The sequence below is a fragment of the Capsicum annuum genome, chromosome 4 (genome assembly GCF_002878395.1).
Source record: "Capsicum annuum cultivar UCD-10X-F1 chromosome 4, UCD10Xv1.1, whole genome shotgun sequence".
Lineage (NCBI taxonomy): Eukaryota > Viridiplantae > Streptophyta > Magnoliopsida > Solanales > Solanaceae > Capsicum > Capsicum annuum.
Genome location: NC_061114.1, coordinates 33,723,986 through 33,738,924, shown reverse-complemented (window position 1 = coordinate 33,738,924; position 14,939 = coordinate 33,723,986). Strand labels below are relative to the sequence as shown.

Here is a 14,939-nt window from a genome sequence, read left to right as displayed (position 1 = left end):
GATAGATAGATAGATAGATAGATAGATAGATAGAGAGAGAGAGAGAGAGAGAGAGAGAGAGATTAAAACCTATTAATATTTTGAATAACTTTTAGTTTTTTATTTTTGTTGAAATCTGATTAGTAGTTTAGTATTACATAAAATAAGTAATTATCGAAATTTTCAACACAAAAAGTTAATTATTTTTTTATGAATTCAGTTGTACAATTTTAATTATGCTATAATTTTACTCATGATAATTCAAATAATTTTTTTTTCATTTCAAATCTTTTCTATTTATTTTTAGAAATACAGAGGAAAGAAGTCACATAACATTTGAAAATTTAGCATAAAAAATTTCTTAGTTGATAGAAAAAATTACCCTATGTTAATCTTACACTTAAATTATATATAAATGATAAGAAAAATACATAAAGAAAAGAATAAAAATTATTTACGAGTTTTAAAACTAAAAGTTTGCATAGTTAAACAATTTTTAATATAATATGAAAATATTTTAATTAAAACAATAAAAACTTAAAACACTTTAGACGTGATAGACATTGACAAGTTATAAAAATAATATAGTTCATAAGTGTCGACTTTAATTAACAATAACCTAAGAGAGTCACACATTGATGTTGTAGTCTTGCGTCACTATGTTACACCGATTTGACAACGTAGGAACCATTATTTATATTTTTATTAGTACATATGACTTCTAATTAATGAACTATATTAATTTTTATGTTTATATAAATTTAAACTACATATTTGAATTTTTTTAAAATATAATTTAAAAATATTTCAATAGTGATAGTCAAAGCTCAAATTACTTTAGACATGATAAATATCGACACAAAATAAAAATCATATAGTTCAAAAAAAATCGATATTGGTTAAACATCAATTCAAGAAAGTCACACGTTAATGTTATGGTCTTGCGATCCTACGTACTTTAATTATTATATTTGTTACCTGGTGAATTAAAAATATATTTATTAACTGATGAATCATTAATTATATTTGTTATTAATATGAACTTTAACTACGTAATTTTATTTTTATATTTAAAAAAATCGAACAACATATTTAAATAGTTTTAAAATATAATTAAGAACTATTTCTATAACGATTGTCTAAATTCAAAATTCTTTAGACATGATAGATATTAGCACATTATAAAAATCATAGAGTTCATAATTGTTGACCCTAGTAAACATCAACCTAAAATAATCACTCAATATAGATATTAAGCTAACCATTGTCATAATTTGTTAGCACTCTAAATAAAAATTAACTATGTCCTCACTTAATTGTTTTCACATTTCTTAATAACCTGAAGTACAAATATTGATTAATTATAATATTTTGTTTGAAATATTTTACTGAGGTTACTTTTGCTAAATTAGCTTTTATCGTGTGAAAAATAATTTATTTTTCACTTACACTAGACATGTTATAGGTGAAAATTAAAAAGAATTGAAAAATTGAATAACTGAAATCAAAGATAGGTAAAATTTATCTGCTATTATATAACATTGATTCTATCACATAAAAAAACTTCAAACATAAACGTCATTTAAATTTAAAAATTAATATGTTTGTGACATAAAAATATTCTATCTTTAATATTTAGAACACAAAAATTATTTGACCATAATTTTTGTGTACTAATAGAAAATAACAAAGTAAAGGACATATAATAGCTATAATATCGATTTGAGACACATAATAAAAACTAATTCTCATAGCACTTGATTAGGATAAGCTTGGGTGAGACTTATTAAAATTTGTTTAGATTTGATATAATTAGTTAATCAAAGTTAATATAATTACTTATTTTTAAAAATTACATTTAAAATTTAAAAGCTATAAAATTGAATCCAATCGTCGACAACTCTAATGACACTTCAAATACTCCATATGTAAGATAAGACTATCAATTAATTTTAATCGTGGGTATATATATATATATATATATATATATATATATATATGCTTAAGATACTGAAATAGCTCATTATTGGTATCAAATCAATAATAATTCATACAAGCTAAATCTTCTAATCGATAATTAAGTCAAAAAATGAAATTTAATTTATTCATTTTGCTCTTTATAAAGAGGTTTTCTTTCATCCAAAAATTGACTATAATTTCTTACATAGATTTCATTTCAAAATACTGAACTTCTATCGACGCCATTACAATAAAGATATTATTATCGAACAAACATAATGCAACACTTAGTGAAATTAATTTGTTTAAAATTAATATAATTAGTTGATCAAAAGCAATTAAATTTAATTATTAATTTATTTAGATATAAATTATTGTATAGATACATTTTTATAATTATTATGTTCAGTTATTAATCCTTGTTCAACTAACAATAATTACATTTGCAGTAATTATTAGTTAATTCAATTTAATAATAGACCATAAAAGTATTATTCCAATAAATAATATTTGAGAGTCATAACAATTATCAAAATATCTGATCAAGATAAAACTTAAGTTAAAACGTAGAAAAATTTTATTTGAATCGGCTATAATTAGTTAATTAAAAATAATTACATTATAATCATTGATCTATTTAAATTATATTTTAAATTTACTTGTAAGACTTGGTAAGATTGTATCAAATCAAATCAAAGGATTAAAAATATAATTTAATTAGATCGGCAAATATATTATTGTGATGAAACTTAGTGTTTGATTTTATGATAAAAAAAATTAATCACTATGTAGACACAATATAAATTTTGTATTGTATTTTTGAAATCTTTTTTCAAAGAAGTTTATTCAACCTAGTTAACAACAACCTAGGAGAGTACTAACAAAATAATATTGTAGTTTTTGTGCCCTTATCTAATGCCAATTTGACAACTTATGCATCATTATTTAAATTTTCTATTAATATGAGCTCTAATAAGTAATTTTATAAATTATTATGTTTGAATAAAATTTAAACTATATAGTTAATTTTTTTTAAATATAACTTTTAAATATTTCAATAGCAACTCTCAAAATTCAAAGCACTTTAGTTATGATAGACATTGACATATTATAGAAATCACGAAAATTATACAATTCATAAGTGTCGATCCTAATTATAAAAATCAAGCATAAATATGCTATATTATAAAAATCTTACACCTATACTTTCCGTAATATTATACCTATTTTTTAAATACTTTAAAAAATTATGTATAAAACAATTTTAAATTGAAAGAATAAAATAAAATATTACATTTAAATAAAATTACAAATAACTTAAGTATTTATAGTGAAAACAAATTATTACTAATATTTATTTTATCCTATTAAATAATTTGTATCATTTTATATTACACTCATTGGACACAAAAAAAATTATTTTATCAAATAAATAAATTATACATTTATTAAATTTTTATTTTAAATTATTTCTAAATTAAAAATAAAAGTAAAAAATAACAATGTAGCCTCTTTCATCAATTTCTATCCGAATCAAAAGGTGTCGCATGGATATTTAGCCTCATTCATCATTCGATTTTTTTATTACAATTTTAGTTTTTGCTTTTTAATATTAATTTTTTATTTTACATTATTTATATTCCATTTCCTTTCTTTTTATTTGTCAATCATTACTTCTTGTAATTTTATGTTATGCTACGTATTTTTATTATTATTAATTTATTTATTCATCTAGCATAACTGATTAACTACACTATTATTTTAATTATTGAATTTAAATAGAATTTTATTGTTGAACAAGGTTATAGATTCATATTTTCTTTTCTTTTGAATTAAATTACGTGGGTCATAAAAAATATCAAAAAACATGAATTAATTATTTTTATAATATTATTTATAAATATATATATAATTATTTATTAATATATTTTTAATAAATAATATATGTATCATGAATATCAATTTAGTATCATTTATAAGGGTTAGTTGCTATCAAATACGAGTCTTACTTTAGACATGGTGGACATCAACACATTATAGAAATCATAAACCTGATATAGTTCATGTGTGTCAATCTAGTTAACAACAATCCTAAAAAGTCTTCCACTAATGTTGTGGGGACTTATGCTCTCGTGTTATGCCGATTTGATAACTTGCGAATTATCATTTATATATGTTATTAATATGACCTCTAATTATTAATTATTTTTAAATTATTTTTTATAGTCGTGGTGTACGAGCCAACTTGCAATAAATTTAAACTATATATTTAAATAATTTGAATAATACAGTCAAAATTTCAAACACACTCTAGACATAATAGACGTCGACACATTATAGAATCCTAAAAATTATACAGTTCACATGTGTTGACCCTAGTTAACAACAACTCTAGATATCAAGACGCATTAATGTTGTAGCCTTAGACCCTTAGGTTATGCTGATTTGATAATTTGTGAATCATTACTGATAATTTTTATGAATATGTCCTTTAATTAAGCAATTTTATTAAATTTTATATTTAAATAAATTTAAATTTTATTACAATTATTTTTAAATATAATTTCAAAATATTTCAATATCGACAGTAAAAATTCAAAACACTTTAAACACGAGAGACATCCATATATTATAAAAATCGTATAGTTCACATATTTTGATCCTAGTTAACATGAACTCATGAGAGTCATGCATTAATGTTGTCGTCTTACGTCCTTATGTTACGTCGATTTTATAATTTGCAAATTATAATTTATATTTGTTATTAATATGGTCTCTAATTAAGTAATATTATATTTAAATAAAATTTAAGCTATATATTTAGATAAATGTTAAATATAATTTAATATATTTCATTAATGGCAGTCAAAATTCAAATCATTATACACATAATAGATATTGACACATTATAGAAATTGTGAAAATCACAAAATTCACATTTGTGGACCCTAGTTAACAACAACTAAAGATATCAAGACACATTATTATTGTAATTTTGTACCTCTATATTACAGTAATTTGATAACTTGTGAATATTACTTATATTCACTATTAATATATCCTCTAATTAAATAGTTTTAATTAATTATGATATTTTAATAGATTTAAACTATATTTAAATAATTTCTCAGTCTAATTTGAATATATTTCAATAATGATAATCAAAATTCAAAATATTTTAGACATGATAAAATTGACACATTATAAAAATCATATTTTTCATATTCGTTGAACCTAGTTAATGTTTTAAGAAAAAACACTTTTGTGATAAACTTTAGAATGAAATGATTTTTTATATAATTAATAAATAAATAAATTTCTCTGATAAATTCAAAATTTAGTTAACCACTAATGCCTTTATTCAAAAATATTTTAAAGAATTATGTTCAATATATAATAATATTAGTTTTAAATTTCGATAAAAAAAGAAAGACTAAAGAGAAATTGAGGGAGAAGGACGAAAAGGGAGGGTGTGATTGGATAGAAGGCGAAATTAAGGTGGGTCTCCCATTTTAAAGTTAAATAAATATTCCTCTTTCATATTTGATGATAGTCATAATTTATTCAATATAAATTTTTGTTATATTTAACTTCTTGAATTTAGAAGATAGTAAAGATTTTTTTTTTTTTAAAGGAAAAGGTTAGTATAGCTTTATACATTATGATCATTTTTGGGCCAAAAAATTATGGAAAAAAATATGTATTCTAATTAAATAATTTTATTAATTATTTTATTTAAATAATTTTTTAATTTTGTAAGTCTAATTTCAAAATATTTCAATATTGGTAATCAAAATTCAAAATACTTTAAATATAATAAACACTGACACATTATAAAAATTATATTGTTCATATTTATCAACCCTAGCTAATGTTTTAAAAAAATGTGATAAACTCTAGAGTTGAATGACTTTTATATAATAATAAATTTATTATTGTGATAAGTTCAAAATTAGTTAATCATAGATGAACTTTTTCTAAAAAATATTTTAAAGGATTATGATCAATATATTAATAATCGTTGATGAACTTTTCTAAAAAATATTTTAAATAATTATGATCAATGTAGTAATAAAACTAGTTTTAAATTTTGATTTAAAAAAAGAGAGACTAAATTGAAGATTGAGTGAGAAGGATGAAAATGCAATGGATGAAGTTAGGTGGGTCCCACATAGTAAAGTTAATTTAATTTTCTTTCACATTTAATGATAGTAATAACTTATCCCACATAAATTTTAGTTGTATTTAATATTAAAAATTTACTTTTTTTTTAATTTAAGTAAAAGGTTAATACGGTCTTTGTATATTTATGGCCAAAAAATTATGGTCATTTAGCGGCATCCTTGAAATAATATTCCCTACTAAATGTTAAGAGTACTATTACTAGTACTCTTGTACGTAGAACTCACGAGTATTGGAATTTTAAATGAAATATTGAAATAACGTGCTACCTCGTCCGTTTCAATTGGTTTGTTTGATTTTATTTTGCCATAGAGTTTAAGAACGTAAATAAAACTTTTGAATATTGTTGTCTTAATATAAACATATGTAGAATATATCAAAGCCAGAAAATTACATAGAATAATCCCTATAGTAGGTGTTTTGTATCTTTGTACCTCATTAAAAAAGTCTTTAAAGACTAACCTTTCTTTCTTTTTATGTATAGAACACGTACATTTTTGGAGTCCTAAGTCAAAAGAGGCTTTTTTGGACCAACATTTCAAAGAGCACACTTGTTTTGGAAAGAAACTAAAGGGGACAAAACGTTGTTGATTGAGCAATTTGCAAGTTGCTGGTGGCCAGCGATTTGCAAGTCACCTGGGGTCCAGCGATTTGCAAGTCATCGCCTGGGGTCTAACGATTTGCATAGCGTGATTTATGTCTGCATGTGAGTTTCTTTGTTGCAACACGTGAAGGTCTAAAATCCATAAAGTTAACTAATGTCATGCCTATATAAATCCTCAGTCTCAATTCTCAAGTATAGAAACATCTCTATTCTCAAGTGCAGAAACATTGTAAACAAAAAAAAAATTAGAAAAATTCTATCAAAAGACAAATTAAGGTATTCTCAGTAGTAAGGTATGTTAATGTATATTTTTTATGTTATCTTTTATTTTGAAGTACAAATATATTACATCGAATTCTTGAGCTTAAATATTACATTCTTTAAATAATTTTTATTAATTCTACTTTTGATCATAACAAACTGATTTTTATATATAGATATGAATCACTTTGTTAAAATTACAAGATAAACACCGATCTCTATCAAAGGATGACTAACACTATGAACAACCAGGGTTGCAGCCTCTCTAATGATATCATCATCATCACCAAACGTTTCATTATTATCCGTTGATTCATGTTCTGAAGGTTCATCATTGTCTGATCCACACCCCTCATTATCAGCTATGTTATCATTATTTTCTACATTTTGTTAAGCCGAGTTAGTGTACCTTCAAAGCCATTACATTTATAAAACAAAAAAAGAAATAGTCAAATATAATAAGTATAAATTATAACTTAATTAAGTTTAAAAACTTATTATATTTACCCATCGATTGACTCCGGCGGAAAAGTACGTTGTTGATAATTAGAATTCAAACTTTGCACATTCCAATCAAAATTATGATATTGTGTATCAAACCAACCATCACATTGTATAGTCAAGTTACTTATATCATTTGAGTGGCTGTCAAATTCTCTCATTGTTTATTGTTGGACTATTCAAATTTGATAAATATGAATTATCACAAAGATCAAATTCATTGTCGGTGGGTTCTTGAATGATAGGACAACGTTCAACTGACGCATATAAGTCAAGACTTATTAAGTTAATGCGACTATCAAAAATTTCAACAATACGAAGAAATATAGACAAAGAATCATCATTTCAAATACAAGTCTCACCATGTGTTATAACTCCATTTGCAGGAAAAGACGTTAATTATCGTCCAGTGATAACCACTACATCTTTTGAATCACTTATACCCATTTTATTTTTTAGTAGCATTGCAATCACTTATATTTAAGAGATAATGAAAATATATGCACAAATACAGGCCGCCGATTATATATTACAGTGCTAGTTTCATATAAAACTTTACCCCCCCCCCCCCCCAATATAAATTTACTCTTACTGTATCTTGATTCATTTTTAATACAAAAAATAAGAATAAGTTGAACAAGAATAAATACTCGAGTTGAAACGGGAGTGTAGATCAAGCTAAAATGATTTACAACAAGAAACTACTTAAATAATAAAAAAATCCATGCAAATCGTTAGACATCAGGTTACTTGCAAATCGCTGGACCCCATGCAACCACTAAAAAAGCTCTAGAAAGAGACCTCATGAAGTCTCTTTTCCTAAAAAAGAGACTTCAAAAGCAACCTCAATGATCTCTAAAATATAGGTTGCTTTTCATAAAAGAACTCATGATGTCGCTTAAAAACAACTTCACGAGGTCACTAGATTATTTTTTAGAAAGAGAGCTCATGAGGTCTCTAAACTATTTTTTATAATATTATTATTTTATTAAAGGTCTCTATTTGATTTTATTTTTTATTTTTAATTAAAAGACACCTTATCATGTTACTATTATTTCTTTATTTTTATCATAAACAGTTTATTTAAAACATAAGCTACTTCTTACAGTCTCTTGTTTGAGTGCCTAGAAAATGAAATTGTAAAAAAGAGACCTCCTATGGTCGCTTTTTGTTAAATAAAAATGCAAAATGACGACCTCATGAGGTCTCTTTTCTGGAAAAAAAAAAAAAATAAGACAAAAACAATTTTTACAGATACCTATCATTTTAATTTGATTCAATAATATATACAATCTAATCAACTAAATTGAGCTCTCAGAGCTCACATCAATCAATCAAATAACAAACACAAGTACTAAATATCTCATCCAATGAACACTTAATGAAAACCAACTTAAAGTACCTTGAAATTGAATGAAGAAACATAGTAGTAAAGTTATTTATACAATAGTACTATTGATTAGACTACTTCAAAGCTCTCATGCATTAAAAAATACTTAATAATTTAAATAAACCACCATAAAGTAAATAGTTTAGATTATCTAACACAAAACTCAATATTAACAATGCGATGGTAAATTATCAACATAATAATCCTCATCATCTTCATCATTGCTGGGCTCCTGAGTCACATCTCTGTATTAACCATATACTTGATATGAAATAGGTAGAGACTGAGAGAGTCGAGGAGGGCGAACTGCATCACCAAGACAAGGGGGAATTCCTCCTCCCCATGCAAGTAATGCATCAAATTGGGACTTCATTCCTGAATATTATATATCCCTTGTCTTTCCCTCTACATCAATTAAAAGCTATCGACCAAATGTATTCCTTTGCATCAATTAAAAGATATCACCAAATGTCAAGGTAATTATGAAGGGAAAGGTGACACTGCCTTGCTAGAAAGCAGCTCGGGTTCTCCAAACACACTGTTGGAAAATTATGCCCCTCTATCACCCACAGACGAGCATTAAAAACTTTAAAAAGCCTTCTAAAACCGTAGACATTAGTCCACAATATCCAAGATCATGTAGACAAACATGAATTCTGTTAATTTGTAAAGCAAAACTGCAAACAGTTAATTTGTTCATAGAGCAATAAAAGAAAATAGCAGTTAGTGAACTAAGTACATGACCATCACAAGTATACATAGATATCAAATTTTTCTTTGGCATTATAAGTAAACAACAAAATTATTTCTAAGAAATGAACAAACATTAGCACCAGAGAGTAAATTAATTACTTCCAGAGATACTACAACAAGAACTAAAAAACTACTTTTGTTCATAGTGATTAGGGAATCAACTATCGTTAAACTATTAGAAACTTTCACTCCGTTTATTTAATCTTCTATTAACTAACAAAAGCGCGAACCTTGTTGCAAAAGTAGAGTATTGCTAGTATATACAGTCAAACCAATCAAGAAAAACGTTACTGAAGGACAACAAACAATACAATCTATCTAAACATTATTTTAATAATACAACTCAATACAGTACAATATAAGACTATGGGGACACTTGGCCATGAAAATGGAGCACTTTCTCCCGGAGTTGAAATCCGAAAATTACGCTTGGCCATAAAATTCTGAAAAATCTGGAATTTCTTTCAGGAATTTGAATAGCATCAAAAAATTATTTTTACTTTTTTCGCTCCAAATTACTCACAAAAACTCAAAACAACTTCAAATTTGTATTTATGGCCAAACACAACTTCCGTTTTTAAATATTATTTTTTACTTTGAAAACAAAAACTATATTTTTTCAAATATTCACAGTTTTCATAGCCAAACGCCTCGTATATGGAACGACAATCCAAAAAGGCTGTATGGGAAGTACTTTTTACAATTGAATTTTTCGTTGTTGCTCTCAATGTTTCAAATTTAAAAGTAAACGTTCACACTCTTTTATTTCCTCCTTGATGTTCCATACTTGTACTAAGACCTCAACTTTCAAATTCACATCTTGTATGATTCAATCGTCCTACCAATGATTTTTAGAAGAAAAAAATAAAATTAGGTGTAAGTATCAAACTTGTTGGTATTCCCAGCTATGTGAATTTTTCTGGAATCATTATTGTGCATTATTGTTGCAGTTGATAGAGAGAAGTACTGTTAATAAGTTTTTATTATTGTATGTACAGTGAATTTAATTAGAGGACATCAAAGGAAGGTGAACAACAATTTAATTACGTGTTATTAAAACTTAATCATGATGTAGAGATAAAATTTACTTAATCTATCTTTGCATAAAATTCCTTGTCTTGAGCCGGGGGTCTATCGGAAACAGCCTTGCTACTTCCCCGGGATTAGTGGTATGGACTGCGTACATCTTACCCTCCCCAGACCTCACTATGTGAGAATACACTCCTCACTATGTGGGAATTCACTGGGTTTGTTGTTGTTGTTGCATCTTTGCATGAATGTGATTTTTCTCTATTACGATGTTTAAGTTTTTGCTAGTTTTTGTCAGTGTCATTGAGTTATTACTACACACAAAACGATTATTTGAGGTAAAAAGTGAATACTTTGTTTCTTTTCAAAGAAATGCAACCAGTTAATTCTAATCAGTTTGCCATCATAATTTGCATCTTGTGAGAGGTTTAAGCTATTACTAAGTAATTTAGATCATCTAGATTGACTTTTGAGGTATCAACTAGAATCTAAGTTGATGAGAAATTCAACTACTCAGGTCCTTATATAACAAACAAAATCCTAAAACTCCTTGTTGTATGCATTCTTAAAAACTATATAAAGCGATAAACTTAAAGCTAATGCCATATCCGATTAACATTGAAGCTATACACATTATTCCTTATTTTATAAATTTGAACTTCATAATTCAACTATTTAACTTCCTTAATTTCGTTCCACACTCTTTCGCTCAAATAGAATTCTATATTATAATGTATACACAATCTTAGATATAAGAAATATAGCGTTGTTAAAGTTAAGTGCTTAGCAGAAAATAGAGATTCTGCTAACTGAATCCCTACTCTAACCGGGTGACCATTTAAACTTTGCCGTTGTGACATCTCTTTATATCTCCTCCCAATCACCATAGTATGAGGCAAATACAACTTTCAAGAAAATTAAGAATATGCTTGCTGCTTCAAAAGTACACTGCATTTAGTGCAGTCACTATCCTAGAAACAACAAAATGGACACCTTCTCTTTGATGTTGTTGTGCATATTCTATTAGGTGAGTGTGGAGAACTACAATAATTAAAGCTTAGAAATTTAGAATTCGAGTACGAAGCAAATCCAGATCAGCTTAATTGATGATTATCTTGTAGAAAAAAAGACATACTATATATAAGAATATTTTGGAACTGATTTAAGAAAAGTTGTGATCAAACAGTTTGAACTATCAGTCCTTTGTTCATTCTAATTCAATTCTTAGCTATTGAGGCATCAATTATAGTCATTTAGACTAGTATTTTTCCATATGAAAAAACCCAAACAGGAAATTTATTGCCTATATGAAATCAATCAGAGTCATTTAAACTTGAAACAAACATTAGTTTAACAATAAAATGCTTCATCGAACGTTCTCCCAAATCACAACTAAGACATTCAAAACTGCAATACCATACACACTGAACCACAAGATCTGAAATAGGAAGCAAACAGATGAATTCAATATCATTTCTAAACAATTTTCTTAGTTATTCAATTATAGATTGGACCAGAAATCTTTTCTTGCAAATACAAGTATAAAAATTTGTCCTAAAATCCAAACTTAATAGCAAAATAGCATTCATGTACAATGCAACAGAATGCAAAAATGCAACAAAATCCAAAATGTCTTAGAACCAAAAATACAAAAAACACAGAATACATAGAGGTATAAGACTGAATCTGTAACTCAAATGAAGATCGAAGAAAACAACAAGAAAGTCGGAAAGCATATAAAGCATAAACGTTGTTCTGAAACAAGGCAATAAAACCCAAACTATTCATTCACAATTTGGGGAAAATAAAGAAGACCCAAGACATTCATATACATAAATAAGAAGGAAATTAAAGTTGCAGCCTTACATGGAATGGAAGAACTAGCGGATTATTTAGGATTTGAGAGAGCTTTCAGAGAGACGATTTTGAGAGAGGGGCCAATTTGGACGAGAGAGTTTTCACAGAGCCAATTTTTAGAGGGGCGAATTTGAGAGAGCTGAATCTTTAATTTTGGATGTTGTATTTTCTATTATAATAATAAATATTAAAATAATTAAATTAATATTTTCTAATAATAAATATTAATTTATTAAAATTGTAGAGATCTCACGAGGCCGCAATGTTTAAAATCTTATTGACCCGCTTATATTTCATAATTTTCTTTTAAAGTAATTTAATTATTTTGACGTTGTTATAAATATATTACCATACATAGTGAATGTCTACTTTACTATTTATAGTGAATGTCTATTTATGAAAAAGTTACAAACTCACCCCAAGGTTAGTTTTCCCCTATAAATAAAGTAGTTTTCCTTCATTGTAATTCACCACATCAAGAATCCTTATAAGAAATAAAGAAGTCTCATCTCTTCTCCCTCTATTCTTCTTCTTCTTTACTTTATATTTCATAACACGTTATCAATACGAGGCTCTGCTAAACAAGGTGATATTATAAATCTAAAGGTAATTTCAAGGTTAGTGATTCCTTATGTTATTTGTCTTTTGCTGCTAATGATATAATTATTGTTGAATTTGAGGAAAAATAATTGGTTTGAAACTACGTATGCTTTAAATTTGTTCATGAAGAACAATGTTGTTAAAAGATATGATGATGAATTTAAATCTCATCTCATTAAGAGGGTAAGACATTGGGTTAAAAGTTTCAATGCACCATGATGATAAGATGTTGGCTTTAAGTCTCATCGAATTATAATTTAAGATGCCTTTTTATATGGATAAGACATCGAGTTTGAATCTCAATGCACCATATTATTGATATAATGATGGCTAAGGCAAAATAATGTATTTTTGTGAAAAGTCATGAAAGAAACATGTCTTATTGAATATCCTTCATTACTTGAAGTAAATGTGATAGCAATGCTTAATATGACTGAAAGAAGACGATTCAACGTACGAATATAAGCGTGGAGAGACAATATGATAATATATAATCATCAAAAGTGACGATATATTTATCCGCTTAACATGATTATAAGATATGCTAGAGAAATTTTTTTTACAATCACATGTATGCCTCATTTTGCTCTTAAAGTAGCAATATCACGAAAGAGGTTATAAGCTATCAAAATTTGATAGACTTAAGGCACGGTTATATTTCATTCCTGGGGAATGAGGATTTCAATTTTTTCAATACAAACATGCACTTGATTGTGATGGCATCACAACTCACCTCCGAAAGAGGCTAAATAATTGAGAAGAGTTATTTTGAAATCTACTTCTGAAGTAGTAAATCTGAAATTTATTCGTGTAATAGTAAATCTGAAATTTACTAAGAAAAAAATAAATGTCATGAAACTTGGAGTTTACTAGTATAAAAGTTCATAAATTGACATAAACGATTGTGACATTCCAAAGATGTGCATAGTTTGTATTAAACATATATTAAAGAATTAGAAAATTCTTCATTACTTTTAATGTTGCTTGTTCTCACGATAAGTTGGTTGAACCAACTAATATTGGATTGAATCCCTTAAAATCTGAAAAACATAAAAGGTGAATATGGGTCTGTTCACCAGTCATGTGATCTATTAAGATGCATCGATATAAGATGATCACTTGTACGCGTATTGTCAACCTGCAGTTTGACATTCATAAAGTTGCTTGCTCAATAAAATTGAGTTAAGAGCGTAATTTTCAGATTGTATAATCAAGACAATTCATCTTGATAATGATAGTTTGATATTGAATGCCTTTGATAAATAGCTAAACCATTGCTAATAAAAACAAAGCATCATGTGTTGGTCTGAAATATGATATGTTGCATAAAATAACACTTGTATGCATTAGACCAATAAATTATGGTTAATTCCCCTTCAAAGTTGGTTCTGAGTCAAGAACCACACGTTTCCATCTAATAGTTTTGATGTGCGGTATATAATTAATGAATATACCATAATGCACAAAGATGAATTCCTCAAAGAAGATGGAGGATGTATATTAGTTTTTCTAACATGATGGGGAGATTAGAAGCAGCTATGAAATATGTTAGGAATTATCATAGATCCTCATTCAAAAAATAATTCAAGTCAAATGCTCGAAAGCATCTGTTGACTCAAATTCAATCTCATATTTAAGTTGCAAGTGCTCCTATTTTGTGTCTCTAAAGGAAAAAGTCTACGCATACATGAAACGTAGTAGACCAATCGGTTTTAGATGAAATAACCCTTGAAAAGAATGAAGATCAAATAATCATAATAAAAAGTCAATGTGCTCTTGAAAAGCCTACTACATAACACTTCATAAAACCTTATGAGAGGATCA

General features: G+C 26.5%; 1 long non-coding RNA gene across 1 annotated transcript; it reads right to left on the bottom strand.

Annotated features, from left to right (window-relative positions):
• Positions 1-8,868: 8,868 nt before the first annotated feature.
• Positions 8,869-12,674, bottom strand: LOC107868128. The gene is made up of 2 exons (XR_001673664.2): positions 12,525-12,674; positions 8,869-9,532 (listed from the first exon to the last, which is right to left on the bottom strand). It is a non-coding gene; the product is annotated as an uncharacterized LOC107868128 (long non-coding RNA).
• Between the last annotated feature and the right edge of the window lie 2,265 nt (positions 12,675-14,939).